General features: G+C 40.5%; 1 protein-coding gene across 3 annotated transcripts in view; it reads left to right on the forward strand.

Annotated features, from left to right (window-relative positions):
• FRS2 (fibroblast growth factor receptor substrate 2) overlaps positions 1 to 25,152 on the forward strand; it is an 86,796-nt gene that overhangs the window by 30,290 nt on the left and 31,354 nt on the right. The window contains exon 2 of one of the 3 annotated variants that reach the window (XM_050935551.1): positions 13,826 to 13,894. The exons of 1 other annotated variant lie outside the window; for it this stretch is intronic. The gene's annotated coding sequence lies outside the window, so the exon portion shown is untranslated. Of the gene's footprint in view, positions 1 to 13,825; positions 13,895 to 13,955; positions 17,203 to 25,152 lie in introns of those variants that run through there. One more of the 3 variants, XM_050935550.1, reaches the window with a different exon arrangement.

A 25,152-nucleotide genomic window follows, 5' to 3' on the forward strand; every position in this document is an offset into this window, starting at 1 on the left:
ACCCGAGCTGGTGAGTGCTCTGTAATTGATTTCCCCAAATATGTCCTCCCTGAGTTCTTAATTACCAGATACTTGGACTGTTCCTCTCTGTTTAGTCACTCCCCAAAAGTGTGAAACCAGTCCCCAGTTATCGGTTCACTTTGGGATATACACTCCACACAGTTTGCACATCAGAGATCTGCTTAGGATAAAATTAAACAAAAAGCTAATTTAATAGAAAAACCACAGATTCAGAGATGAAATAATCAGGAAAAGCAAACATATACGATTACTTATAAAGTCAAAGTTGAAGATGCAACCTCAGGCTTTACACTTTCATATTAGATAAAATCCCTTTTCTAATAAGAGTTACCTATTGCCTTAAAGTAGTTTCGTAGCATAATCTTAGCTATAAGAGGGATCCAGTGTTCATGGACAACCCTCTACCTTGAGTCTGTCTCCCAAGTTCTGGATACTCTTTTAATTCAAACCCCTTCCATTTTAAAAGGCTTTACATTATTTCTTTTCCCTTCTGTCACTATAGACTGGGGGTTTCTTTTCAGTTTCAACCTGTTCCTGTTTGCTTTGATGGTTCCTCACTCTTCTTTTCTGCTCTGAGCAATGTCTAGGTGCTTGAGGCTAGTCTCACTGGGTTGGAGAGGTAGCCCCTCCCTGTCTGTCTGCTGCCCAGCCCTGTTTTGAGGTGATGCTGAAGTTGCATCACAGTTACCATTATGTGGGTGGGTGGTACAAATACATTCACACAATCTGTATACATATCTCATAATGACTGTTAGTTCCACGCATTTCAAGCTTTCATAAAAGAGCTTACTTGATGTACTTTTACAGAAAAGTAAAGTAGTTGGTTTAACTGATTACTTTTGCAGATTTAAACCTTTTGATCTCCCCTTGGAATCTGTACCCTTATTGTCACAGTTGTCTTTTTAGAAAACATAGTGTTTTGGTTTTTAGTTATTTGTGTTTTTAAAAGATCCTTACTCTTAAAGGTGCTACAATGCTGCCATGGGGTGTAAGCAAAGGAGCAGCCCAGTCTCCATTTCTAACACATTTCAATGCTTGGAGTTGGCAATACTGTCTAGATTTCTAAATCTAGATATCCATTGCCAACATCTTATTTAGGGCTCATTTGCTCATAGCAGTGACAATCACATGGGATATAATATCCTACATCTCCTGTGAAGACATTATAAATCATTATTGCCCTCCACAAAATGATACAAAACCAATGTACGTTTCTCACCTGACAGTGTTCAGCTGGATAAATCTACGTGCAGTGGTTCCCCAGTAATTGCTATTAGATTAGTGTACTTAGTTATTAAAGACAGCTAATAATTCCAGTTAAAATCACCATCTGTGTTTTGAATGCTGTTGTTGTTTAAATTTGATTTTAGGATCGTTGAATCTATATTTACTGATGAATGGTAAAACCTAAATTGTCCTTCCTTCTAGTAGATGGACCACTAGATCTGGGTACCTCTATCAAAAGCAGAGAGAGAAATCTAGTCAACTGTCTATTTTGAGTTTAGAGTTTTCCTGTCTCTTCATTAGAGCAGCCCAAATTAGAGTAGATTTACAAATTAGATTTACAAACTAATCATTTAACCTTTAACAGAATTGACTGGTTTTATCTGTCATAAAACGTGAGATATACTAGCTTTGACTTTTGTTGCCTGAGTCATCAATGAATGAGGCTTAGCACCATGCTAGTAGCTAGGATATAGTTCTCCCTCCAGAGCTATCTAAAGTAGTGTCTGTGGTCCTGCCTACTAGAAGAAAGGGATTTTTGAGATAAGTAAACACATTTTCCTGTTCTAATTAGCACATTGTCAATAAACTGATAGAAGATCCATGGTGATACTTTCCATTTCTAACTTGATTATTTTGTTTTTGATGGTGAGATTCTGATCAAACAATGCATTAAAAGAGAAATATCCTTCCTGGTTTCTCATGGTCTTAGTTATATTTAATTTCACTGGCTTTCCCATTGGACTGAAAAATGTTCTGGAGTGTGAAAAGGTGTGGATATTTCAAATAGTGACAAGAAATTCCTTTTAATTGAAACAATTTTAGTTTAATTGTACAGCTTTATTTCAGAAATGGTAATAAAGATAGAAGCTAAGGGCTTGTCCACAGTAGCAAGCTTACAGCAGAGCAGCTGTGCTCCGGTAAGATGGCTCATGTAGCTGCTCTAAGCCGATGGGAGAGAGCTCTCCCGTCAACATAACACATCTTCCTAAGCCATGGTAACTATGTTGGTAAGAGAAGCTCTCCCACAGACATAATTGTCTGCCCCTGCGCTTCTGTCGATGTACATTTGTGTTGCTCAGGGTGTGTGTGTGTGTTTTCACACAGGGGTAGTGTAGATAAGCCCTAAATCAATGAGTGAGTCTACTTTTGATTGTAAGCTCTTGAGGTAGGGACAGTCTTCGTTTTGTTTGCACAATGCCTAGCATAGTGGGGTCCTGGTCCATGACTTGGACTCCTAGGTGTTAAGTAATTCATAATATATGCATACTGCTGCTATGGTTTCTCACCTAGAATAGTATATATAGAAGAAAATTACTTTTGAGCTTCTAAATTGGTCAGAATTTTGTCTAAATTTGACTTGATTTAGATTCAGCACTATTTTGGATGTGATCTTTGTATATTTCTTTACTTGAATTAATGTATAGCTAACTGAATTCTAGTATAATTTTTGGACCATGTCATCTAGTTTTAAACTTTAAAAAAAAATGCTGGTTCTAAATGAGTGTGTTCTTAATATTAGACACATTTGAACTTTTCTTTGAGCAGGCTGTAGTGCAAACACTTATTTCTAAATGTACATGTATGCAGGTTTACACATTTTTAACAAATACTTTAAATCAGCTGTGTTAGGTCTGGAGTCGATTAAAACAAAAGTCTGGCATCTGCTTTGCTCCAAACTCTTTGTCTTCACTATATGATCACATTGCTGAAGCTGTGGGAGCTGTGAAAAATCTATTTTGTGTGGAACTTGGGGCAACTTTTAATAATTCCCTTAATATGTAACTGATTTACTATTCAAAAAAACTTAAGTTTAACTGGAAACTTCTAAATTTTCTAGAAAGACTGTCATAAAAGAAAATTGCACCCTCTTTGTTCATTCTAGTAGTTTAAAATTCAAAAGATGAACGAAGCGTGAAATTTGTTTGAGAATAAGTTCAAATATAAATTCTATTCCCGTTTTCATCAAGAGAGCAACCAAAAATAGTGAAGCGTTTGTTACACTAGCATTATTAGGAGGAGGCATATGAGCAGTGGAAGAGAATGAGGTTTGAGCCTCAATGGTGGCATGTACTTTTGCCAACTCTTGCAATATTTGGTATTTTTCTTAAAGCCCTAGCTCCTGGAATCATGTGATTGATTACATGAAAATCTCAAACATACATTTAAAAGAAATAAGTATCTCGCTCTCCTGGTTGCAGAGGAAAAACTTGAAAATGTGACCATAGAGGCTCAAAAAACAGATGGTAAGTACAAAGACCCCAAAATTGTATTATGTTTTAAACCAATCTCATAAATGTTGGGGGACCTAACTCATAATATTTAACACCTTTTGGGACTGAGACTGTGGTGTGTGAAGCTTCAATTTGATGCAAAAGACAAGGGTATTTGAAGAGGCAAATTAGTGTATTGACTATGTCGATCCTGCATAAATAGGGCCCTGCCAAATTCATGGTCCGCTTTGGTCAATGTCACAGTCAGAGGATTTAAAAATGGTAAATTTTATGATTTCAGCTATTTAAATCTGAAATGTCATGGTGTTGTAATTGTAGGGATCCTGACCCAAAAAGGAGTTGTGGAGGGCAGGGGGTCACAAGTTTATTGTAAGGGGGGGTTTCAGTATTGCTACCCTTACTTCTGCGCTGCTGCTGACGGCCACGCTGCCTTCAGAGCTGAGCGGCAGCTGGTGGCCGGGAACCCAGCTCTAAAGGCAGAGCTGCTGCCAGCAGCAGCATAGAAGTAAGAATGGCATGATATGGTATTGCCCACAACTCCCTTTTGGGATCAGCACCACCAATTAGAGAAACACTAGTCTTGCCTGTGAAATGTGTATAGTATTGTATAGTGTAAAAGCACACACAAGAGCAGATTTCACGATCTGTGACACATTTTTCATGGCCATGAATTTGATAAGGTTCTATGCATAAATTCATCCAAATGATTTGATATTTAAATTTATTTTAGGATTTTTTTTTCTTCTGGTAAACTGGGCCCATCTCTTCTCCCAGCACCCTCTGGGCCCAGAACTGTATTGAAGAGACCGCCACATACTGTGGTGGCTCTAGGACCCGGGTGGTGCCGCTGCTCCACCACGTCATCGAGATTTGGGGGACGGGTTGTAGAGAGGAGCCAGCTGAAGACTCCAGACAATAGGTTAAGGAGCAACTAACCTCTTTGGGGTGGAGACTGTGTTTGTTTTAGTTCTCTGTGTTTCTACAGTGCCTAGCACCATGGTGCCCCATTCTTGGGTACCCCTTAGGAAGTGCTGTAATAAACACAATTAGTAATAATTCCAGAATTGTGGAATGTTGGAATCTGGCCTATATTTTAATTCTGGGCTTCCACACAACCTGACACATGAATGATGTCACCTCTTAGCTATAGAGTTGCTCTGAGTAGTGGCTTAAGAAATGCCAGTTATAATTAAAGCTTTATTTTTCAGAGTAACTTCAGTTTGTTCATGCAGAACTTTTCTTACATTTTGAACTTTCAAACGGTTGGGCTGAGCAAAATGAGCCTGATTTTCTTTTATGCTTGAGACTATAAAAGGATTCTTTAGTCCCTCTATGCAACCTAAATTGGCTGCATAGTTGAGTATGTTAAAAGGATATTTTGGAGTCATAATCATATTTAAATAAGCTGTTTTTAGCCAATTGCAATCTAATTAGATGTTCTTTGGATTGAATATGAAAATAAAATGCTGTTCTAACTAGAAAACTGTATTTCACTGTTTTTCTTAGTGTTGCCTGTCCCATGATCCACATTTTTTCAGACTACTTTTCTGTTTTAGAAACCATGCAAATCAGAGAACAGTTACTCTGTATACAAGTAAATATTTAGTCCAAAAATTATTCTCTTGTGAGCTGAAATTTCAACTTTTTAAAATGTTTTCAAAAATCAGGAACTGCAGTGGAAAAGATTGTCTCGTTCTTCCTCCCCCCCCCCCCTTCGTGTTTTCTTACTGGTTCTGCACCAACTCTATCTCATGTGTCATTATGAATGGGTCTTTGATTGTAGTACAAGATGGTGTGATAGCATCTCCAATACATCTTTGTTGTATATATTGTATTTGGAATAATACTGTTGTGATGTTGTCCAGTGGGGGGCTTTGTTTATGGTACTCCTTAGAATGAACATAATGGTATTGTTTCTTTATTTTAGGCCTGGATGTTATAAGTATAAGCCAGGAAGGAACAAATTAGTTCTGAGTTGTGCTCACAGAATGTTTTGGCCAGGTACTTGAGAATTATTTGCATAGTCCTCCAGGCTAGTATAAGATATTAGGTTTAACTGGGGCTTGGGTTTCAACAAGCTAGCTGGGAGGCAGTCCTAATAAGACTTAGGTGATGCTGGTTGTTTGAGAGAAGTAGTGAGTAGGTATGAATGGTGACTGCCTTCATGATTGAGGTTTCTTGCCTTTTCCTAGTCAACGAAGAGCATAATTTCAGAGTATTTCTGGATCTCTGGTAGTTCCTGGAATTCCAAATGGCTTTGATAGCCAGAACTGCCTTTGTTGGTGTCTGCAATAACTGATTATGTGATGTGGACCATGCTGTAAGCATCCTTGCTTTTTGTAACCTCCAACCTACCATTTGAACGTATCTTAGATATTACAACTGTCACAGAATGCAGAGTTTTGTCTCTTTGCTTACTTGTATTAAGTGAATATAACATAAACATGAAGGCTGGCTATCTTATTTAGCTGGTGCTTGCAAAAATAGTACAAAAATTAGTTTACATGTCCTCTCTGGCTGGCTGTCAGCCCGCATGAGGCTCACAGCTGCTGGGCACACTCTTCTCCTCTGGCCAGGGGCTGACAGCAGAAGCCAGAGAACAAATGCTAAATAGCAACCATGAAACTGACAAGAATGACAGTTTCACTGCTGGTAGACTTCCTGCTGTGAAGCTGAGGCCTGCCCCACATTGGGCTCACAGGTCAGGCTGTCAGCCAGGTGGCAGGAAGGTTGGGGGAGGGGGTCTCCCACTTTGAGCCTTGCTGCCAGGGCAAGGAGCTGTGCTTGGGCTTTCTCCCATTCCTCACTGGGAGGTGGCAACGGGGCTCCAGGCTGCCAGCCAGCAGGCAATATAAGTAACACAGTGTCTACACAGACACTGCGTTGCCCTAACTACGTGGACCTAAGCACTATGCTTCTCGCAGAAATGGAGTTATTAGATTGATGTAGTGGGCAACTTATATCGGCGGGAGCACCATTCTAGTGTAGACACTTGCATAGTTCGGTTGAATAAGCTGACTTACATCAACCAAACTCTGGTATGTAGACCAGGCCTGAGTACCTTTCCTGGACCTGAAGAAGAGCTCTGTGTAGTTGAAAAGCTTGTCTTTCATCAATATAATTTGGTCCAATAAAAGATATTACCTCCCTTACCATGGGTCTCTAAAGGTACTATTTGGCAACTTGACAATATTACTATCTTTGATCACATTTTCATGTGTGTACATCTGTTTTAATTTTGGCATACACATTCTATGCAATAGTTCTGTATGGGATAAAACATGGTTTTAAACTGATTAATAAAGCTTAGAATAAATAAAACACTGGATAAGACACATTCTTGAGTTAAATGTGAGCTATCCAACATGGAGGAATAGAAACATTGCAAAAAAAAATTTTTCTTACAATATCGGCTCATACATTGTAGGTAAATAGGTATGTGAGATGACAGCAATAGGCTCTCAATCATAATACATTCATAGGAAGTAAATATAAAGATTGTGTGAAGGGAGAAAGGTTAAAGTTATATTTTAATGTTTTCTTAACCTATTTTTTTGGAACTAAATTCCTTATTTTTAATAATAAAGGCAGAAGAGTGAAATGAGAGGGCTTGAGACCTTGCACTATTTTTGAAGTATTTTGCAGAATGTTAACACCTACTACCAAATTTAATTTTTATCCTTATGGAATGTTGTTGGTAGAAAAACGAGCTTTTTTTCTCTTCACCTGCAGAGCAGTTAATTATTATGCACACCTTTAAAAACAGCAAATATGGAAGTCTATCTTGCCAAGAATAAAATTGGGTCAGTTAGAATAGCAAGGTTATTTCAGTTCAAGATTATAGCATGTGTCCAAGTGAACAAACAACAAATGAAAGCATCTCTGGACTATGTCAAAAACTGCAAATTATCTCTCTTCCCGCCCCCAAAGTACCTTTACCAGCTAAGAACTGGAAACCTTTGCACCTCATAGCAATATGTATTGGACTGATATGGCCTGTGCAGCAACCTTCTTGGAATGTCCAGCCAATGAAAGAGAGAGAGAGTGTGTGTGTGTGTGTGTGTGTGTGTGTGTGTGTGTACACACACACACACACACACACACACACACACACACACACACACAACCCCTTCCTCAACCCTGAACTACTTTTTCTGTAGTAACTCATGGTGATGCACGTTAAGGTCCACAGCTCTGGTATATTGGGTATTGCAGCCTATATGCAGCTTAGGAACAGAACCAAATCTGTCAGAATTGACAGCAGGTGAATGTCCTATCCCAGAAGTTCACTACAGTTTTATTTGCCTCCACAGTGACAGGCACAAATGAGCAGATTTCTCTGCTTCAGCGCTTTTTCTAAGGAAAATGCCAAACTTTATTTCAAATTTATGACTATTTGGCTGATTAATTCTCAGCTTTGTGCCAGGACTGAATTTCCCTTTTCTCACAATGCAGTTGGGTGGATAATTCTCAGCACCTGGTTATACTGTTCACCTTCATGGAGTATAACATGGAATATTAATGCAGAAAAGACCAGATTATAGATATGTTGATTTTTGTGGTGTATGTACATACACGTAGGTAGGGAAATTCTTCCTTTTGGGAGGAAGGCCAGCCAAGTACTGTTTTAACCACGATGAGGTGGTCTGCAGCTGTCCTAAACAATAGTTTATGTACCACTCTTCATTTTCTCTAGTAAAATGTAGTAGAGGGGTGAGTGGAAAATATTGGGCCGTCATCACCTGCTGCTTCTGTGGGTTGCTGTGGGCTAACTATTGTGCTGTCGTTTCCAACTAACACTGTGGGTCACCATACTTTAATGACCAGGATATTGTTTCCAGCTTCTGCCTTCCCTTCCAACCCCTCAAGCAGTTGGCCATGAAGTAATGAGAAGGCTAGTAATCCAGATATGGAAGAACTAAGCAGGCAGTAGGAGGCCCACCATTTATCTTTCTAGTCCCACTGTACACCATTTTATTAGGCCAGAAGATTCCTTTGTGTGCACCAATCCATATTCAACGTGGTATCACTAACGGAACTAAACACGGCTATCTTTCCTGTGACCAGGGTTCAACATTTCTAAGTAGGGGAGACTTTCCATTGACAGTCTGCTGTACAGGCCCTTCACAGGCAGCCAAGACCAGGCAGGCATCACCTCAGCCCTCTCCTTTGGCTATGAAAGCTCTGAGGTGGCATCATACCAACCCAGTAAAAAGGAAAATATTCTGAACTGCTATCTGACACTGTAAGTGCCTCTACGTGCTTTCATAAGGAGGGATAGTATTCCAGGTATGGTCCCTCTGAACCTAAAGATTCTATGGCTTAACTGGGTTCTCCCTGGGAAACTGTGTGGGTTACAAATCTGTTTCATGCAGATATATGGGGCTTTGAACCTTGAGATTAGGCACTTAGGCAAATGAGTTTCCAAGTCTTAATGCTACAGTGGGAAGCTTCATGGAAAGCTGAGACTACTCATAGTAATTGGAAATGTCTGCTTACAATTTTTGGCTTCTTCCAGACACTACAGAAAGAAGTACATGTAATACAGCTAGTTGAAATTGTCTCTGAAGTACACAAGGGGAAAGACCCCTCTGCAGGTTGTAACTAGAAAAAGTACAGGGTGCTGAGGTAAAGTTGGCAGTGGCTCTCAATTGGCTGACAGAGAAGGGGGAGCCAATGGATGGAAGGAAAGAGAAGGGTAACATGCTGAAAGAATTCACATAGATATTGGGTTTTTTTATAATACATATCAAAATTACACTGCCTTACTTTCGGTAAATTCTGCTGCATTTACTGAATCTTATAATAAGAGGGTAGAACTAACATTTAAAAAACCAAAGATCTACGGTGGCTTTAAAAGACTGTGCAGACTCTATGCTCAAAAAATTAAAACAAAGTTTAAAGAATCTTTATAAAAATGTTTGGATGAGTAATATTCAGCCATTAAAATATAATAATTTTTCATGCCACTTTTATTATGAGATATGGCACTCAAGTAGCTTTGGAGAATCTGCATGGGTTGTGGGCTCAAGTTTGGGAGGCATTTGTCATAAAAGTATTAGAGCATTAACTCACTGTTTAAGTCTTTGCAGGCCATGCTTCCCCCTCTACAATAATTAATTTAGGCTCCATTGTTTTGCCCTGATTAGTGTAACCTACTCCATTCTCCATATTTCTTGCCTCTCCTCCCTCACAATTTTCCTGAAATGTGGCTTATGAAGTATGTGGCTTTTTTCAGTTTAGTTGTTTGCTTGGGAAAGGTTTAAGCTAAACTAAAAAGAGAAGTTCTGATACCGGAATAATAGTGTCCACACAGCGTCACAAGCTATCTAACTGCATTTGTTTTCCCTGGTAAAATTTTCCTGTGTAAGGAAGGTCTTAATTTTCTCACCAGCATTCTGTTGTTTGACTTTTAACTGGATGGTTGTGCTATATTTAGAATTAAATCTTTCACTGTAGATGGAGGGGAAATGAAAGAAAATTCAGAAGTCATAAAAATATCAAGGTAGCTTGAATTAGCTGGTAGATTATTTCAACATGGTTCATACATAGTTCTTTATTTCTTTCAGATATCCACCTAAACCAGCCACTGTCCCCTGATACATGAGCTCCAAGGAAAAAATGTTGCACTCTATGTATAAATTATCATGTTATATTTGAAGAAGACCAAGAATTTCCAAAACTAAAATAATTTGAATGGTGCTTCCTTGTTCAAACAAAGCTCAAAAGCCAACATTGAGGTTTCTGTTCTGGCCTGTTCTTTCAGAACGATATAGTTAAACTGACGACAATTCAGAGGAGAGTAATACACTGATTTAAGAATCTGGAGGGATTATTCTATGAAGAAAGATGAAAATAGTTTACACAGGTGTGGATTGGCTAAATAATTATCAGATGGGTTGGACATGGACATACCAATCTATAAGTATTCTGAAGGTGTGAACACCAAGGAAGAAAGAGTAAATTGTTCAGACTGGCACAAAGGAGTGGAACAGGGCGTAGTGTGACTAAATTAAGCAAAGGAAAATTTAAACAGAATATTAGGAAAAACCTTCTAACAGAAAAATGTATTTGATTATGGAAAAGTCTCCCAAGATAAGGTGTGGAAAGATCATGAAAACTAAACATACAGAGGACTGAAAAGCAAAATGTATGGAACAATCCTCCGCTACAAAGGAGGGATGGGCTTCATCACCTAATTGGGTCTCTTCTGTGTCCAACTACTGGGACAATAGTGTGGCTTAGACAGCTCAAATCCTCTTGGAGTTGATGTCACCTGACTCACGTAGAGGATGGACCAATCCAGCAGCCCACAATGGTGTGATCAAATCACAGGAAAGAATTGATTATATTTTATAAATTGTGTTGTGCATATTGTTCCAGTTCTCACAACAAACTTGTCTTAAAGATTAATTTAGGTTTCCTGCTCCATATATAGGATTTATTTTAATTATTTCTATTTTTATCCCATTTAATTTTTATTATTTGTATTGTGGTACCATCCAAAAACTGCATTTAGGATCAGGGTCTCACTGTGCTAGGTGCTTTACAAACACAGGACTCCAGCCTACAAGTGGTTAGTTCCCTAGTCCTGTAGACAGGACTGAGGAAGTAAATGGGGACTCCATATGTGATCTCTGGGTGTATAAATGTGAGTAGCAGTAGGGTACTGTGTCCAGTTCTGGTGTCAACATTTTAAAAAGGTTGTGAAAAATAGAAGGTGCAGAAAAGAGCCTCAAAAATTATTTGAGGGCTGGGCTTTACAGTGAAACACTTTTAATATAGTCTTTTTAATGCGTTTTTAAGTCTTGACCCGTCTTAGTATTTGTCTTGCTATTTTCTATTTTTATATTTAATCTTAGCCTTATCTAGCTATTTGAATTATACCCTTTTTAGTGTAACCCTTGCCTTTTGCTATAGCATATTTTACCCAAATCTTTTCTGTTTTTAAATTTGTTTTGAACTCTTGCCTGTTTTCAAGGTGGATGACAGATGAATGATGGAAAGCTTGTTGTTGCTGCTGAAAGTGTTTGAATTGCTGCTGAACTTGGTAGAATGCAAGGTAAACCAGAAGAGTAGATTAATAGAGTCCAGAATCAAGGTGCTATGCCACTGGGGAAGCTGTGGTCTTTGAAGATTGTCTTGTAGTATATTGCCTATGTTGTACTGAAATATGATGGAATAAATGAGTGAGTGCTATCATCTGAGGACTTTAATAGAAACCGTGTTTATTTAAGTAAAATTTTAAACAAATGGAATGGTGAAGATTGAAAATTGTGTTTAACATACAGGAACTTCTGTATTGCTATTGAATAGAGTAATTCATACCCAGTTCTCTCCTCAAATCCTTGGAATTCTCAAATGAAAAGTAAGGTTACCTCTTTTACCACCTGAAGATATGCCAGAGTGTATTTACCTTACTTGATATATATTCCGAGTGGTAGAATTAAGGGAGTAATTGATATGCCTTGAGTGGGAAAAAGAATCATAAGAGAGATCTTACGAAAGAAATGACATATATTTGGTAGGTTAGGCAGTGCATAAATTTTGGTCTTTATTAATCCTCAAGTATTTTGAGATTAATCTTAAATTTTATCATCAATGGCCAGTTCTCCACACTCTCCTATACCAACCCCTTGATACTCTCTCTCTCCCCTCCCATTCTCCCCTCCTTCCCTCCCTTTTTTTTTTTTTTAAAACAAGCATACAAGAGCACAAAGGCGTCCTCAGAGTGATTGCCCTTGCGTGGTTTAAGTGTGTGGTTTAAGTTTGTAAATGGCCATTAGTCAGGAACAGTTGCAGAACAAAAATTTAGATAGCTTCTTGCAGTTCACTAAAATCATTATTCTCAGTTTTGAGAAAAATGCTGTGTTTTTTAAATCAAGAGAAATGAGCTTTCTGCAATGGATGTTCGCAGTTTTACAATTTAATATACTTGCACTTCAAGATTTTCAGTTTATTTTTACAGGAAGATCTTCAGAGATCTTTCCTTACAGCTTAGTCTGTTCTCTTTCCTTCCTTCCTCCAAATTTTCTCAAACTGTGTTGCTTTATGTACTATGACATTTACTTTGTACTATGACATTTACTTTGATTAATAATGTTTGAAAAATACATAGGAAATAACTCGTCAATTTTTTTAGCCCAAATAGATTGAAATGCTGCACAAATCTCTGCAGCAGAACAAAAGCGCTGATCAAGTTTCAAAATTTTAAGTCAACCCCTGTGATTAGTAGTTTGGGAATTAAGAGGACAAACTCTTCTGAATTTGAGGGAATAACCATTTCAGTTGCTAACTAGGGCTGACTTTAAATGGACCAGCTGTCCATATTAGGAGCAGAGGGTTGCTAAGGTTACGGTGGCTGTTTGAAGAAGAATGCAGCTGAGAGGGCAAGTTCTTGATGTGTGAGCTGAGGGAAGGAATTTAGTGTGATCATGCATCAGCCCTTCTAATCACATGTTCAAAAAGTGCTGTGTGGGCGGTATGTAGAAACTACAATTCTGTGTGCTGGCACTTGTGTGTGGTTACAATAATTTTGTTTTTCTAGGAGTCAGATTTATTACAGTTTTTTATCATGAAAATATCATGATTTTGTTCTGGGAAAGGGGTAGAGAGAAAAGCAGGCTAAATTCAACATAATTTGAATAATTAGTTTGTGAATGTATTTAATTAAAAAAAATTCTTATACTTAAACACTTCTTATCAGAGACAAAGATGTAAAGTACACTTTTTTTTAATACCTTCAGCTCCACTATTCAGGATTTCAGATTTTATTCACCTTTCATAATTAGGCCACAGCACAAATCAAAACAATTTCGCAGTACCTTTACTTCCCACTTGCATCTCCTTCACTATAGTTTTGGGTCTGTTTTAGTTTGATATTAGTGACACTGCTTTTTTTCCTTAAGTACTTGTTCTCTTTTTGTTGTAACTGATGCCAGACAGATGAAAGTGCAGGATTATCCTCAGTGACCCCACTCAGCTTTCTTAACTGTTAAAATGCCCCTATTGTCTCTCAAATACCAAAAATGGGAAGCTAGTTGCTATTTGGATATTCATGTGCCAGAGAATGCAAGGCAAGGACTCAGCAGGACGTCTTGAAGAAACAGTTAATTTGAAGAGAGGCTGCATACATGGGGATGTATTGGAAAGAACATCATGACCCTTCTGAATCTTCTTTCAAGGTTTTCTGGCTTTTTAACATCCAACTGCCCCTTTAAACTACTCTCTTTTCATGGGAGAAGTTTCCTCCTCTGAAACCTACCACTTTTTCTCTGTTCTATTTCCAAACTCCTAGTGAATTTTCCATTCTGGGCTAATAAGCACAAATCTGTTTTTTCCCTCAGATAACTCTTAAGAAGTTCATCACTGTGGGCCAGCTCCAAGAGGCTTGCCTGCACAGCCAGCAATTACTGGTTTGAAGCAAAATTTTGATACCAAAGAGATGGTGCATGTGATGCTTTATCCCAGGATAACCTCATAGCAGCAGCACATGCTCTCATGACCGTAAACTCAACTGCAGTCCCCTTTCCACAGGGCTTCTCCAGGTTTGCAGCTTGGGCAGTATGTGACAGCACTTATTTTCAGCATTTTACACCAGCTCTTCCTTCTTTATATTGCCCTAACGTGGCGAAGGGACTCTAAATTGATACTGTTGGTTTTTCAAACTCTTACGCTACAAGCTGGTGTAATCTAAAGAATTTGGCATCATTCTAGGAAGACACTCTAGCCAGAAAAAAGACAAAGGTCAAAGTAAGAACTGCTTAAGTCTAAATAGGATACCAGACTTAATAGGATTTGCCATATCTGAGCAACCAATGGTCCCTCTTTTTTTCCACATTGTATTCTACCAGTGTCCACTACTAAGTTATTCAGATGAAGTCTAGAGAGAGAATCTTGTGCCAGCAAGTAAGATAGCTATGAACTAAGTTCAGAGGGTTGACTGTATTGTCACCTTATGCTCCTTATCTTCTGGAGGGAATAAGGTGGTCCTTAAGGATGGTCCCTTTGTTTTACTCAATCTCATTTTTTTCTGTATGATAGGTTTCCCATCTGTTTCTATCTGTCCAATTGCTGACACTAACTTGGTGTCTGGAGGGCTTTCTAGATCTATCTGAACATAAATCTGTGTTCTGTATAGGCCACCCAAAGATGTCAGCATTCAGAGTACTAGTTTCTTGCCCAAAGAATGCCTATCTGCTGCATTATATAGCAAGAATCTGACATAATGTAGTCACACAATACAGTCCCGCATTTTGCCGACTTTCTTTGAGGTGTCAGTATTTCAATGGAAACCCTGCTTTTCACTGAATATTGATAAATGCCACAGTGGAACAGTGATTTTGGTGGGAGTTGGGAAAATTGCAAGGTTTATTTTAAATTACATAAAAGCCTGGCTGTATTTTCTCCAGACACTACACAGTTTGCACTTTTTTCATTAGACTGTTTTTGATAATAGGGTCCTTAAAGCACATGGATTCTGGGTATAAATCTGTTTCATCTAGGTTTCATAAAATTGAGGTTCCAAGTAAAGACAATGTTGTTAACCACTATCGTAATACTCAAACAAATAAAAAGCAAATAAGGTCATTTTAAAAAAAGTTGGTGGAGGGAAAGGAATGAGAGAGAGAGAGAGAGAGCAGGGACCAACTGTGATTGTTCTTTTCCAAGGGTGTAGATGACAACTTATACTCTTTGCAGGCAGATAAAAATATTTTAGATACTTCTTAAAAAATTATGAAATATGTACTTGGATCAATTTCAGGGTATTTCCATGCTCTGGAACCCTCCTCAGTAAAGGCATGTTTGTTTTACCAACCTGAGAGGCAAAGGTGGTTCACTGAAAGACAGTTGGTGTATGACTGCAGACACCTGTCAAAATGAGGTCTCAGCCTCTAATATAGCTTGGGCCTATAACGTTAAAAGTTTGAAAAAACAACAGTATCAGTTGATAGTCCATCCGTCAATTCAGGACAATGTAAAGAAGGCAGGACTGGTGTAAAATACTGAAAATAAATGTGTACTCTTGTATACTGAATTAACTGGAAGCTCTGGAGAAGCCCTATGGACAGTGAATTGCAATAGAGTTTATGGTCATGAGAACATATGTTGCTGCTACAGGGCTACCCTGGGATAAAGAAAGATGTAGTCTGTGCAAATTGTGCAACTGTAAATTTGTTCTGTGTATAAAATGGCAACTGTTGAGGTAAACTGAATGCCCCTTTAAAGGATTCAAACATTCCCCTTTTAAAACACATTTTTTCCTTAGCTCAGTGAGAGCACCCAGTACTCAAGTATTTTTCATTAAGTATGTAGGTTGATTTATAAAATACACTCCTTATGTGCTGCTTAAGTATTTTTGCAACACACAAGAATTTGATGTTAAACAAGGTTCAGTAAAATGGATGTAACTAAACAAATAGCAAGTAATCTTAATGACTAAAAGTATAAGACAGTTGTGGATGAAAACAAGAGACATGTCAAAACTGAAGGGAAATCAATTGCAATGTAACTAATTGCAATAGGTCGGGCCTAAAAAATCCAAAACCAAAACAAAAAACCTCTTGCTCTCAAATGTAATGACTGTTGTAGGAAGAAGTCAGCTAGTGGTGATATGAATCAGTAAATGCTGCTGTTAGTGATGTGACATTCCATATTCTTGAGATCAGAGCTAGTTTACTGCTAGAAAACTGATTTCAGAAGTATATGAGAAGCTCGTTAAGGTGGGACAACAGTGGGGATTTCACTCTCCAAAGCCAATCATCCAAGTACGGTAGAAGGGTATTTCTTGGATGTGGTGCTACTACTATCAGATATCTTGTGAAAACTCTTAGGTTGTAGACAAGTTAGCTGTCCCAGACAAGCAGCAGTGATAGTGCATACCTTTTTTTTTTTTTTAAAATAGGGAAGTAGTGTGGCTAGAAATCTTTTTTCCTCTAAATTCTTGAGTTGGTAATTCTATTGCTTCCTAGCTGAAATAAGGAATCCACTTTCATCCCTCATTTTTTTTTCCCCATGTGAGGTTGGTTCTTGCAGAGGGATGGGGAAGGGGACTAAAAAGGGGGCAAAGACTAGAATGGAACGTTATAGTTATTCATGCATAAGATTACCTACATTTAAGACTATTTTATGCAGGAATTGTTTGGCAGAGAATAAGCCCTTTCTTCAGCATACAGCTCTTTAAAAGAGTTCTACAAGAGGCAGTGTCCAAGCAGCAATAGAATTGTCATGTTTAGAGCTATCCTAATTTGAGTTCTCATTAATACTGGGTTAAATATTAAGTATTAAAAATGGTCCATTCTTGGGCCCCTCCATGTCATTTTTCAAAGTGGGATTTTCACCATCTCCATGACAACTAGAGCTGGCTGACATCTTTGCTCTAAGGCTGAGCTCCAGAGTTCTCTGCCTCACTGCACACACTCAAGATTATTGCAGGAGCTTCTGCAGGATTCTTAAAATATCAACTGTGTCTCTCTCATTCTTCATTGGCTCTGAGGTTTTTCCTCAAAACAACTAAACTTAAAAAAATTAGGTTGGCTTTCTGAGGAGGGTTTGGAGAACAGCACCTTGCCTCCCCATTCTCTCCAGAAATGGCAGACAGCAGGCCACAGGAATTCAGCTCCTAGCTAGCACGTGGGCAAGGTCCATATCGAGACAGTTGAGCAGAGTGCATGGAAACTTCTTTCGCGGAGACCAGGCCAGAATCAGCGTCATTAAACTGGGGGTAAGTTTCCCCCTTCCTCAAAACATGGGATCCCTTTTTTTTTCTGCTTGTTCTGAAAGCTGTGAGTTTTTACTGGAGCCTCCTGAATCTTGGAGTAAAACTTGGTCCCACCCCATGACAACTTGGAGGAAGAAATTCTGGTTTCGAACCAGTTAGTAGGTGTGGACTGTGCCGAGAAGGCTACAAAGCATCCCCCCTTTCCCACAAGCTCTCTTACCTGCAAGGCCACAGCTGTGTCATTGCCTGTGACCTCCCTGATACGAATGGGGCGTGTGTCTCCAGTGGCCCTAGCTCATACCTCATTCTGTGCAGTCAGTTCTTGCTCAACTTGGACCCAGCAGAAAGGAGCATGGGGTAAAACGATTTGAATCCCCTCCTTGGGAGATGAGCCTACTTTATCTCCCCTTCTATCCTCTAGAATTCCCACAGGAGGTCATAAAGTGGCTACTCTTTTCCTTGTAGAGAAATGAAGGATATATACCTGCAGACTGTCCTTTCAATCTCTCTGGTAATGCACTTTCCCCCTCAGAGGGTTCCTCCCCACTTCTCTCGAAGATTTGATCCAAGGACTGGTGAAGAATGTTTCTCACAATCAGATCTTAACAAGAAAGCACAAAGTCTTAAAACCTCTCATGAGTGTCCATCTATGTCCTCTAGGAGAAATCTCTAAAGTTGAGGCTTTTGAGGAAGATGCTCAGACTGTTGACTAAGCTTTCCACAGTCAAGCACAAATTGCGGAGGGAGGGGATCTAACTTCACAGATGGATTTTTAGAAAATGAAACACGAACAAAACAACTTGCAAAGTTAAAGAAGATTTGTGTTATTAATCATCTGATTTATGAGGGTGTGATTTTTAAGATGGAGTGGCAATTCCCTGCCTAAAGTCTTCATTAGTCTGCCTAAAGTTAAGCCTGTTGTGACATCTTGGTATGACTATGCACTTTAACAAATTAAAGGGAGTAATCTTGCTAAACCGGCAGATGAGAATAAGATGACTCAGACTAAACTTGGATACAGTAGTCTGAGCCTGAGCATTTGGGTGCAGTCTAATTGTGGAGGTCTATGCTTAACGGTTAGCAGCTTGTGACCATGCAGGGGGGAAAAGAAAAGCAATCTACTCTAAACTAGAGTTCTTTAGTAGCTTTTTTTAGGACTGATGTTCTCTTGATTCTGACTCGCTGTATGTAGTGGTGCTGTAGCCATGTTGGTCCCAGGATATTAGAGAGACAAGGTAGGTGAGATAATCTTTTTATTGGCCTGAAGCTCTGTGTAAGCTCAAAAGTTTCTCTCACCAACAGAAGTTGGTCCAATAAAAATTACCTCATCCACCTTATGTCTCTGACTTGTTGAACATTCAAAGCTTCCAAAGTTGTGTCCCGGGGACAGCTGTGGCTGCACTTGAAGAAACTGGAATTACAGGCTAAACTCTGATATCCTTCCAAATATCTTGTAAGCATTTTGGGAGCATAGAAGCAAAGCAAACACTGAGACTTTAGACAAAGGAATAAGTCCCTCCCAGTGAGAGACTCTTCAAATTACCTTATCTCAGCAGGTATTTCCTTTGAAGCCAGTCCTCCTCCAGAGTCCAGCATAGATATTACAATTGGGAAGCGGCCATTCTCTCTCGTGGACTTAGAAGTCCAAGACTGGGATTCTCTGGAAAACCATCCAGCTCCGAAAGCTTCTCTTGTTTTTTTGGCTTCCCAAGTTTAGAATGAACTCCCTCTCCATAGCAGGGATGCTTCAGGCTGGGCCCTAATCTAGAAGTGAATCACCTCCAGAGAGTAGGAGCTTGAGATAATCAGGGAAGGATATTCAGTAGAACTCACTTATTGTCCTAGGGAAAATAGTTTCTTTTACTCACAGTAAATTAAAACAAATCCACACTATCAACAAGAACCTTTGTAGCATCAGAAGATGAAGCGTGCAATAGTCCATCTCCCACACATTGAAACAATAAGAACCAGTTCTGTGAGAGATGAATATTTTGGAAGAGGCAAAAGATTCTTTGTGGTACAAATTTTAGATCTCTGATCCCTCAGCAAGTCCAGAAGGAGATCATGTATTCCGGTTAGAAATACTAAAATCCATCATTGCAGCATTTTCTTTCCAAGACTTTGAAATATGAAAATAAACCTCCGAGGGATCTACTGAAGATGTGACTGGGGAGACTCGCCCAGAGATACTTTAGTTTCTGCTACAACAAAGTATCCTTTTTTGGACTTCTAACTTCTACATGGATATTCACAAATGACATTTCATTCCTCCTTCTAGTGAAAGGGATACATGTTTACTCTAGTCTGGACAGCCTTCTCATTATATTACACTGGACCCAGCCGCTATAGCTAAAAAGTCTTCAGAAACATGGCTTTGAGCAAACAGGTTTGAAGAGCCAATTACAGCCCTCACAAAACTCCAGCATCTACATTATTGTCTGGGACAATCTTTATTCGGGGGCGGCAGAAGGGAGAGAAAAGAAAATAGTGTCTTATTTGCCAAATATTAGCACATCTCTCATAGGAAAAATCTGACTCAGCTCCTGGGCTAGTTGGTCTTGTGTATATGCCTGGCACAATTCTTGCGTCGCTTCCAGCCAGCAGTTGCAACAAAATAGTATATAAAGGTCTTGGTCCAGATCCACTATCTCAATGACCTCATTCTTAATATTATTTAACAGCTGTCTGATGTTGGGTCTGGAGGAACTGGTCATCTGCACAGATACCAGACCCCATGTAAAGGGAACATAGCTGGACTCCTAGTTTACTTGGGAGAGGGATATAGCCCAAAGAGGAGAAATGGAGTATAACCTCTCTCGTTCTGTGGGCTGTCAAGTTTACTCCTGGATTTCCAGCATTTTTGATTCTTTGGAAACAGTCTGTATGTGGCTGCTAAGGCTGAAGATCTTCAGCCCTGCTGGGAGAAGAATTCTTGCTTGTGCCCTTGGCAGAAACATGCATGTATGCTCACTTGCTCTCCCTCCCTACCCCCGTGGTTCTACACAAAGGAAAGTCAGCATCTGAAGATGCACTTAGAACCAAAGAAATGCATTTTAGATCAGTTAGCCTTTCTGTGCCTCACGGGTCAGGCTTAAAGCCTATTGATGAACCAATTTGCATCCAACTTCAGTTGGAAAGCCAAGAGCTATCATGTGAGATGCACATTCAAAAGCAGAGGCTGTGGTCCCCATATTTGTGAAAGTGGGCTAAAAGTCTTTTTTTTTTTTTGTTTGTTTGTTTCCTTTCTATCCCCAACGCCCTGCAGCCCTGACTATCAAAATGGTAACAGATTGTGAAGGAGCATACTACAGTGATTACACTTCCATTAACCCTCACACCTTGGTTCCTAGACCTGACCCATTGGAACCTTGTCTCAGACCCCACCCCTCCTTCTCGTGCCCCTCCACCCACTAGTGCAACAGGGACCCATCTTGAAACAATATCCAGTGCTACCAAATCAGTCAGCTGGGAAGCAGATAGGAAAGAATTACGGATGCTCATTCTAAGAAGCTGATAAACATTCTCCTAGAGAGATAGGGTGGGTGAGGTAATGTCTTTTATTGGATCAGCTTCTGTTGGTGAAGGAGACAAGCTTTCAAGCTACGCAGAGCAATTCAGGTCACATTCTGGGGTGCAATCCAACCCAGTGAGGGTTTGTCACTCCTGCCCTATAGCCATGAGTGCCTCAAAATGCATTTCTGCTGTAGCTCTCTTGAGGGTGCTGTCATAAACAGATAGTTAAGGGTTAATGTCTCTTTTACCTGTAAAGGGTTAACAAACAGGGAGCCAAACACCTGACCAGAGGACCAATCAGGAAACAAGATACTTTCAAATCTCGGTGGAGGGAAGCCTTTTTTTTTTTTCTTTTTCGTTGGGTTTGGCTTTGTTCTCTCTGGGTCCTGAAAGGGACTAGACGTGCAAACCGGTTTCTTGCCAATCTCCCTGCTACAGTCTCTTATATATTCAGAATAGTGAGTATTTAGTAAGAAAGGCGGTTATAGTCTTTTGATTGTTTTCTGTATTTGCAAATGTGTATTTGGCTGGAAGTATTTTAAATTGTATTTCTGCTGGAGGAGGCTTTTTCTCCAGTTTCTATAAGCTGACAGACCCTGTAACTTTTACCATCTAAATTGCAGAGATAACTTTTATGTTGTTTTTTCTTTTTATTAAAAGTTTTGCTTTTAAGACCTGTCTGATTTTTCCCCTTGTTGAGGCTCAAGGGAATTGAGTCTGTACTTAACAGGGAAGGGGAAGGGAGGGGAGAAGGGTGGAATCCCTTTGTTTTAGATTCACTGAGCTTGAATCTGTTTATCTCTCTAGGAGCCCAGGGAGCGAACACCTGGAGGGGAGGAGAAGTTAGGGGAACAAACCTAATTTCTCTGTGTTGTGATTCAAGAAGTTTGAATCACAGTGATCTTCCAGGGTAACCGAGGGAGGGAAATCCTAGGAGAGGCAATGGTGAGGAAAGGGGTTTACTTTCCTTGTGTTAAGATCCAGGGGGTCTGGGTCTTGGGGGTCCCCAGGGAAGGTTTTGGGGGGACCAGAGTGTATCAGGCACTGGAATTCCTGATTGGTGGCAGCTTATCAGATCTAAGCAGGTAATTAAGCTTAGAGGAATTCATGCTGATACCCCAACTTTTGGACTCTAAGGTTCAGATTGGGGAAAGATACTATGACAGGTATATTTCCAGCCAGCACACAAGCATGCACCGAGTAGCTGTGTTAAGGAGCTTGGGTTCAGCGCTCTGATTCCAGTAGCCTGCTTGTTAGCCCACTGCCACTCTGGCTTCCATCAGCCTTGGTTACATCTGGGAAGATGACCTGAAGAAGAGCTCTGTGTAGCTCGAAAGTTTTTTTTTCACCAACAAAAGTTAGCCCATAAAAGATACCACCTCACCTGCTTTGTGTGTCTAATGCCCTGGAACTGGTGTGGCTACAACAACAGTGCGAAAAACTTTCTCCTAACATTTTGGAGGAAATTCACAAATGATGTCTATGTATCATGTGATGTTTGTATATTGGTGTTACAAGGGATACATATCAGGGAATGTCAGATGACACAAAGGACACTTTTTTTTCTTTTTCTTTTTTTTTGCAAGACACCCTGACTGTAGATGTCATGGTCAATACTTTTTTGTTTTAGAGCAGTGGTCCCCAAACTTTTCATGATTGCTCCTCTAACCCCTGTTGTGCCCCCCCCCTCCCCCCAAGCCGGGGCCAGAAGCAGGGCCACTGCTCCTGGGTGGCGGGGCGGGTGTGGACAAGGGTAAGGGGGGGGACCATGGCTGGGGTCAGGAGCAGGGCCAGGATTGGGGAGCTGCGGTGGTCGGAGGCCGAGACTGGGGTTGGCACAGGGCTGGAGCAGAGCTGGGGATGAAGAGGGGTTCAGTGGCACTCCCTCCCTGCCCCCCTTTGGGGCTGGCCCCAGATCCCACTGTGACCCCTGAATGTTCCTCCATGCCCCTCTAGGGGGGAGAGCCCCACAATTTGGAGACCACTGTTTTAGAAAGACAAGTCAGTTTCTGTTGGTGTATTGCACTGTAAGATGCATAAGAATCTCTCGTTATTGCCATATAATAGATTCCTAACAACCACCACTTTATCATCAGTCTTCTGGCAATATGGAGGCTCTTGGCATGATCTTAATCTATGTCCTACAAGTTTTAATAGAACTACCTTTCAGTCTCACAGGTGGGTAGGTGCCTTTCCCTTCTCACTTAAAGTATCTTGCTTATTCACCACTTTCTTGTCCAAGAGAGTTTGTTTTTGGTAGGATCTCGATGAAACCTGACTTATATTTTCTCTCAAACGTGGTAGTTTTGTGAATTAGCCAGCCCTCCATCCCGAAGGTCACTACAGTCTTTCTTATATAATAGGAAGTTTTATATTGCCCTTCTGGTTGAATCCAGACATCCTAAGGAAGAGCGTACAGATAAAGATGTTCATAGCAGAGGCATTCAGCGCTCTTCTCCTTTTTGTTTCTGTGCACTCTGTGAAAAGAGCAGTGACTTTTTTGTGGATGGAAATCTTAAAAGGAAATCTGTAAAGCTACTACAGGGTTTTCCCTCAACTTTTTCAGACGCTAGAGTTGACATCCTGCAGCATTTGGTAGAAGGGTGTTAAGGATTACTGGGGTACCCTGTTCTGTAAATTCCTTTTCAGTTCCACAGGAGTAAATGGAATCCTCCCTCCCAAGGGATTATTTGCTGCTTCCCACTGTCAAGACTCTTGATATGGAAGGGACTGGAAGGGAAAATTCTGTCTTATCCATGAATTTTCATCCGAGGAACCTCCATGCTGCAGTCTGACCCTCCCTCAGAGAATTGATTAATGTCCAGTTCCCCTCCCCCCACTATTGTTTACATTCTTAAGAGGCTCGAAACAGAAGAGTGTATTCTTCCAGGAAATTCCTAAATTTCTTGTCAAGGCTCTGCTGCAAATAGTTTGTGTTGACTAGCACTTGCAAACTTTTATATAGCTTCCAAAGCTGGAAAAACAATACTCTCCAGAATGATTGTTAGTTCTTCCTGAGGTGTGCCGAAGCCAGTGATGAGCTGCCAAAATCTTAACAACCGGTTCCCTGTAAAAAGTTCTGATTTAAGGGGGGGGAACGGGGGAGGGGCTGGGGCAGGGGGAGACATACTCGTGGGGCCAGAGGCCCATGCAGAGCCTGGGGAAAATTGCCCCCCACCCAGCGGCCCTGGAGCTTGCAGCCCCCTACTTACCTTGCCTGCTGAGCTACCCAGCTGGTGCCAGTGGTGCCACGCTGCAGCTGGTGCCACGCTGCAGCTGGGGGGAAACGGAGAAGGGGCTGGGGGAACCTCAGCCTCCCCAGCTGGGAATCCTGGGAGCAACAGGATGGTCCGGCCCATGGACCGGAGTTCTTTGCCCACCCCCTGGCCCTTTAACAACTGGTTCTCCAAGGAGGTCTAATTTTAGCAACCGGTTCTTGGGAACTGGTGGGAACTGGCTCCAGCTCACCACTGGCTGAAGCCCATGCTCAGGGAAGAGATTTAGTATGCTTCCCCTTGCCATAGAGATGGGGACGGCCCTACTACAAAGACTATCTAACCTGGAGGATTCTAGAAAGAAAACTCACAGGTAAGACAGAATTTTCCATTTCCAGTGAAGGGACTTGAAATACTGTACACAAATTTGGAGTCTGAACAAGTTGTTTTTTCTTGTTTCAAGAATTTAGGAAAAAATAACTGTCCTTTTTTGTTCATTCTCTTACATAATTCATTGTTGGTGTTACCACTGGTATTTTCAGCACAATGCTTCTGTTAAATAAGTGTTTCTGAAACTTGGGATGCCACTTGTGTAAGGAAGGCTCCTGGCAAGCTGAGCTGGTTTGTTTACCTGTCGCGTTCGCAGGTTTGGCTGATCACGACTCCCACTGGCCACGGTTCACTGCTCCAGGCCAATAGGAGCTGCTGGAAGCGGTGGCTAGTATGTTCCTTGGCCCGCGCCGCTTCCAGCAGCTCCCATTGGCCTGGAGCAGCGAACCGCGGCCAGTGGGAGCCGCGATCGGCCAAACCTGCGGACGCGGCGTAAACAAACTGCTGGGCCCGCCAGGGGCTTTCCCTACACAAGCAGCGTCCCAAGTTTGGGAAACGCTGCATTAAATAATTGATAGCAGTGTGTTTTTCACATAGTTGCCCAGGATTTTAAAATGATTTCCAGTTTTAAAAGTCAAGTTATGATTTTACCAAGAAGAATCTGAAAGAAGAAAAATGTTTAGTCATCTGCTTTGTGATTGTGCTACAGTAGCATACTTAATTTAACCTGAAAAGTGAGCAAACCAGACACTTAATAAAAATGTGATAAAATGACAGAGTTTACTCTTATCATAACCTTAGTCCCAGATTTGGACCTTAGCGTCCAAAATATGGGGGTTAGCATGAAAACCTCCAAGCTTAGTTACCAGCTTGGACCTGGTACCTGCTGCCACCA

The sequence above is a fragment of the Gopherus flavomarginatus genome, chromosome 1 (genome assembly GCF_025201925.1).
Source record: "Gopherus flavomarginatus isolate rGopFla2 chromosome 1, rGopFla2.mat.asm, whole genome shotgun sequence".
Classification (NCBI taxonomy): Eukaryota; Metazoa; Chordata; order Testudines; family Testudinidae; genus Gopherus; species Gopherus flavomarginatus.